Raw genomic sequence first — 6,352 nt, forward strand, 5'->3', positions numbered from 1 at the left:
AAATATCAGGATGTCGTCCAGGAAGCATACGCACTTCTTGTAAAGGAGTCCCGCCAACACGTGATGCATAAAGGCTTGAAAACAGTGAGAGCCATTTTGTAATCCGAAGGGCATAACTCTGTATTCGTAGGTGCCCAGTGGTGTGAACATGGCCGTCTTCCACTCGTCGCCCTCCCGCACACGAATCAGGTTGTACGCGCCTCGCAGATCCAACTTGGTGAAAACGCGTCCTTTCCTTACCGTCGCGAGCAGGTCGTCTATTTTGGGCATGGGGAAGGACGAGGGCTTGGTTTTCGAGTTCAAAATTCGAAAGTCCACTACAAGCCTCTTCTGGGGCGTGTCTCGCTTCTTCACAAAGAATACTGGGCTGCCCCCTACAGCTTTCGACTCCCGGATGAACCCGCGCTTCAAATTGTGGTCTATGAACTCCCTAAGTTCCTGCAGTTCATCCTCAGACATGGAATACAGTTTCCCTGTTGGCAGCGTCGCCCCCGGCAGGAGATCAATCTTGCAGTCATAGGGTCTGTGGGGGGGTAGCTTGTCCGCTTCCTTCTCGCAGAACACCTCCAAAAATTCAGAATACTTGAGAGGTACTGCTTGCAGCGTGCCCAAATGTAACTGTGGGTCATCCTCCTCCCCTTCTGGTCTAGGCAGAATGCAGTGTTCCGCACAGTAGGAGGAGCCAAAAGTCAGTTGGCGTTGGTACCATGCCAATGCTGGGCTGTGCCTGTGTAGCCAACTCATTCCCAGAACTACTGGCGTGTCCGACAATTGGGTGACGTTGAAGCTGATTACTTCTCGGTGATTCCCAATTTGCATCACCATAGGTGGTGTCTGCTGTACCACCTGCCCCCCTAGCAGTTCCCTGCCATCCACTGTGACAACGTTCAGGGGCAGTGTGGCTGGCAGTAGCGCTATGTTGTGTTGTTGAAGGAATTCCAGTGCGATAAAGTCCGCATTACTGCCAGAGTCAATCGTAATCGGCACTTCTAAAGTGAGACCACTGGGCAGCTGGAGCGATGCGGTGAGCTGCACCACTGGTTTGGGCGGGAGGGGATCCGTGGGCTTCAAAATCTCTGGGGACTTCTTTACTGACTCGCCTGGCTGGCCCCCAGTGCTTCTGTTTCCAGCCAGACTCCTTCGTTTCCCTGCTGTGGTTCACTTTGCTGAGTTGCTCCCATTACTGTCATTGAAGCTGCAGTGTGCTTGTGGAGCCTCTGGGGACACTCTTTCGCCATGTGCTTCGGACTTTCACAGATGTAACACTTCCTGTTCCCTCTAGGCTGCTTTGTTTTGACTGCTCCCGGTGTTAAGGCTCTGGTGGCTGATTGAGCTCTAGCACCGCCGATCTCCATTGGCTCCTCCCCCCCTGCTTGCGGAGGCGTTGATTGCGCACGCGCGACATCCCTGGGCAAGAGGGAGGGCGCTCTGGCTGGTGTGCGTCCCCAACGCCCTTCTTCTCTGTCCCATGGGCGGTCCTCCAGCCTCACCCCCACTGCGAGCGATCTGTCCACCACTTCCTGGGTGCTTTTGGGTCTCTCCCCCCGCGCTATCTCATCCTTGATTTGGGGGTTCAATCCTTCCCAATAAAGATCTCTAACGGGGGGGGAATCCTTGTCCCACCCCAAGGCATTGACCAATGCAAAAAAGCGGGAGTGATACTGCCTCACGCTGGCTTTCCCTTGTCTCAGCCCAAATATGTCCTTACGGGCAATGTCAATGTCTATTTTCGATAGAAAGCAAGAATCCATCGCTTTAATGAATGCAGCTGAACTCTGGAGCGCTGGGTCCATATCTCTCCACAGATTGCGCAGACATGCTTTCGCGTCTCCATGCAAATGAGACAAGATAAACCCCACTTTTTCCTGCTCATCTCTAAACTCTTTTTCCAGCAGTTTCAGCGCAAACTGCACGTCTGCTCGGAAATTGGGGTACTGCTGTAAATTCCCATCGAAGTGAGATACAATGCTGCCTCCTCTCCTCCCCAACCCGATCCCCTCGGATCTGGACCCCGTTTGTGCCTGCTTAGTAAGCACGTCCAACCTGGCTTGGAGATCTCGGCATGCAGCAGCCGCTTCATCCTCTCTTTTCCTGGAGGCGATTATCTCTGCGCTGAGCTGCGTTACCGCTTCTTGCAGGGAAGCAATTTGCTCTTCAGTAGACATGTCGCTTGACTCTTGTGAGCTCCCAAGGCACCAGTTCTCTTTCCTCCCTGCTTCGCTCCCCACACGCCGCTTGAGTCAAAGAGAACTGATGAAAACTTTGAGAGATGGGACTTACTGTCAGAGACTGCCTCTAGGTCCCGGCTCACAAAGGACCAACGCTAGCCGGTAGAACGGTATAAAGTCTTTATTGAAGTGTAGTTTCCATTACCAAATCCTAGCGTGCGTCTCTACGTCTATTCCCTAGATCGGCGGGCTTTAGGACCTGGCTCCCTTTCCGGGCTGCTCATTGCGCCTCCCTCTGTTACATTTGAACTTGGCGCGCGCGCGCTGTCTCCGACCCTCCTCTCTACCGTTTCCTCGCTCTCCGACGCAGGCGTGGCTGCTGCCGGAGAGCTGCCTGTCGCTGGTGCCTGGAACTCCTCCCCCCTGCTGCTCTCTGGTGGCGTAGCTGGTCCGGATTTCCAGCTGCTGCTCTCCGGTGGGGTAGCTGGTCCGGATCTCCAGCTGCTGCTCTCTGAATCCCCTCTGGTCCCTCCTTCCTGAGGTGCCCCTCTTGGCAACCCCCCAGCTCTGCCCACGGGAGCCCCTTTCTGTGAATCCTCCGATTCGCTGGAGAGACTTAGGGACCTTGGTCGGCTATCGTCGCTAACTTCTCCCTCCGATTCCTCTCCATCCGTCCCTTCTGCTCCTGAACCCCTGACAATAATAATAATAATAATAATAATAATAATAATAATTTATTATTTGTACCCTGCCCATCTGGCTGGGTTTCCCCAGCCACTCTGGGCGGCTTCCACAGAAACCAGAAATACACTAAAATATCACACATTAAAAACTTCCCTGAACAGGGCTGCCTTAAGATGCAACACCTGAAGAACTGACTCTCCCCATATGAACCAACCTGGAACCTGTGATCATCATAAGAGCCACTTCTGTTAGTAAGAGCCATTGTGATGTTGTCACTAAACTTGCCAACTCATCACACAAAGGTGCCTGGCCTAATTCTGTGCTTTTAGCTGCAGCTTTATCTGTAGAAACGAACAGGTGCATTTTCACAATATGCAGATGAGCATCATAACCTGCTGTTGGGTGGAGGAACAGGAACCAGAAAAGAGTTGGCATTCTTAGCAAACCTGGAGTTACATGGTGACCTTAACTATGGAAGACTCAAATCTGAACTCCACTTTGACTATAACATTCTCTGAGGGGATTTCCAGGCTGTTGCTATTTTCAGGTGTGATTGAATCACATACCAGCAAATTCAGGTTGTGCAATAAAAGTTGATTTGGAAGTCTTGCACAAGAAACCTGCTTCCCCCAAAGCTCAGACATTTTGAGATAGGAAAGTGATGGGGAGGGAAAGTGCACTGGACAGTGTGAGAAAATTCTTGATGCAACACCATCTAATCCACCCATCGGATCAAGGGGCAACATATTCTAGTATTTGGCCTCCATTTGTGATCAACCATATACCAGGTTGAAAAACTGCTTATAGGTAGACAGGGTTGTCAGATACTCATCTTAAGATGGTGGCTGTAGCAACCAGGTTAAAGTCATCCAGTGAACTTCATTATTGAGTGGAGATTTGAACATCATTCGTTCAATATGGGGTGCTAGGGGAGGGGTAGTACCTTTGGTGGGAGACATCATCCTTACCCTGCATTCAGCTCTCACCTGTGGCTCCTAGAAGCTGTCAGATGCAACAGTGGCCACACCCCAGGAACAACTTCGACTGGCTGGCTAAACCAGGTGAGTTAGGGACTTACCTTGCATGCAAAGGCATGCTCCGGCAGATCGAGTGGATGAGACCAATAGTGGGTCCAGCAGTCAATAAAACGTTTTCTGCACATGCTGTAGAGGGAAGTCAGGGAGTAGATGGGGCTTATCAACCTAGGAAGGTAGCCCATCTAGGAGAAGGAAAACTCTGATCCTAAATCTCTGCTGTCTTGTGGGATATCTTCAGGAGAAACAAAGTCTAACAACAAACCCTACATAAATCAGGAGTCCCTAAGGCAGTTGGATGATGCCTTGGATGCCTCCTGGCAACTCCTGAAGCCAAGCTGGTGCCAAACATATTGCTCTAAATTCCTTTGGACCACATAAATGAGGCCAGAGTGGGGGTCTTGTCATCTGGGCAGCCCATACACACTGGCCCAAAACCTCCATACACACTGCCCAGGCTTGTGCCTTGGAGAGGTCACTTCATTGTCACTAATGCAGTGGTCTGACTTCATCCCTGGAGGCATATTGCATTGTCTCTCGAAACAGATAGATGCCAACAGCTTAGAGTAAGTACCGTATTTTTCGCCCTATAGGACGCACTTTTTCCCCTCCAAAAATGAAGGAGAAATATGTGTGCGTCCTATGGGGCGAATGCAAGCTTTCGCTGAAGCCTGGAGAGCGAGAGGGGTCGGTGCACTCCCGCTGCTTGCGGAGAGTTGCCTGCATGCTGAAGCCTGCGCGCGCTGAGCTCAGCGCTCCAGGCTTCGCGGACCTCTCCGCAAGCAGCGGGAGTGCTCCCGCTGCTTGTGGAGAGTTGCCTGGATGCCGAAGCCTGCACGCGCTGAGCTCAGCGCTCCAGGCTTCGTGGACCTCTCCGCAAGCAGCGGGAGCGCTCCCGCTGCTTGCGGAGAGTTGCCTGGATGCCGAAGCCTGCGCGCGCTGAGATCAGCACGTCCAGGCTTCGCGGACCTCTCCGCAAGCAGCGGGAGCCAGCGCTCGGCTCCCACGGCTTGCAGAGAGCTGCCTGTTTGGGGGCTGGGGTCGGGGGAAGCTTGGGCCTCCCCCGCCCGAGCCCCGCGCCTGGGGGGGAAATAATTTTTTTCCCTTTATTTCCCCCCAAAATAACTAGGTGCGCCTTATGGGACGGTGCGTCCTATAGGGCGAAAAATACGGTACATTGCACAAAAATGGCTCTGAACTGTGTATAGGAAAAACAGTCCCTGCTTGATTTCTGCATTTAATCCACATTACTGCATCCCTGTGCCAGGAAAAGCCTTACCTGCTTATTTTTTCAGTATGAGATGGCTGCTAAAGGAGCAAGAACAAAAAAAGGTGGCAGCTAGGTGTAAAGGAAGATAGGCTTGCATACTTTTAAATAATTGTGTAGAAGAGGCAAGTTCAGCACTGCAAGACACAACTGCCCAAATCCCTCCTTCTTTACAGCTATTAAAGCTGCAATCCTATGTGTGTTTATTTGGGAGTAAGTTCTACTGAATACAGTAGGATTTACTTTGGAGTAAACAAACATAGGACCAGTTTGTAAAGGTATTGGTGTGCTCCTTTGCATCTAAAGATCCTTATCTTCTTGTCTACCTGATTTGTATATATAGATAAACTTGACAGGATATTGCAACATATGTATAATGTATTACTGTGCAATGCATGTAAGGATATCCGTGCAAAGAACAGAGCAATGTTGCTGGCCTTGTCCTTGATGTTATCTGGCTAGCCTAGCCCTGCCCATTGAATGCCCATGCACAGCGGGCAAACATATGAACAGAAACCCCTATATTTAAGGGATGGGATGTGGGACTAGCCCTGCTCTCTCTCTCATATGTGCTAGGAGGATAATCTGAGATGTGCTAGGAGATAATACTGAGTCCTAACACTGATGCTGATTAGCCTAGAAAATATCAAGTGATCTACCAAGATATCAAATATATTGTAAGCCACCCTGAAAACATGCTTATTAATATTTAGATTGCTTATAAATCTTGTTAAATAAATAAAATTAACTGCTTCATAAAAGAGGGGGAATCCTTAAGTGACTTACCTAAAACAGTGTGAAATATTTATGAAAAATACAGATAAAATCTGTAGATTTTAAGAACAAGGATACGTAACAAAATTATACGTCTGGGAAAGCTTGCTGTAACTAAGAAGTCTAATCAGCATAGTGAGGATGCCCAGCCTGGTGTTAATATTGTTTTCAATAAATTGAAGGGTAGCATATATATTATTTAAAAATTTACAGAGAGATATGCAGGCACAGATCAGCAAGCATGCATAGCTACCCTCAGCCTTGATGTACAATTTAGCTTCAGTCAAATAACCTCAAGGTTATTGGTTGGGTGTCTTCCCACTAACCCCCAGTAAAGTGTATCCACCCCTTCGTTGAACTCAGAGGTTGAGGACTAGACAGTGGATGCTTTTATTGAACTGATGTGGAAATCGCAATATGTGAGC

Source organism: Podarcis filfolensis (assembly GCF_964270895.1).
Source record: "Podarcis filfolensis genome assembly, chromosome: 2".
Classification (NCBI taxonomy): domain Eukaryota; kingdom Metazoa; phylum Chordata; class Lepidosauria; order Squamata; family Lacertidae; genus Podarcis; species Podarcis filfolensis.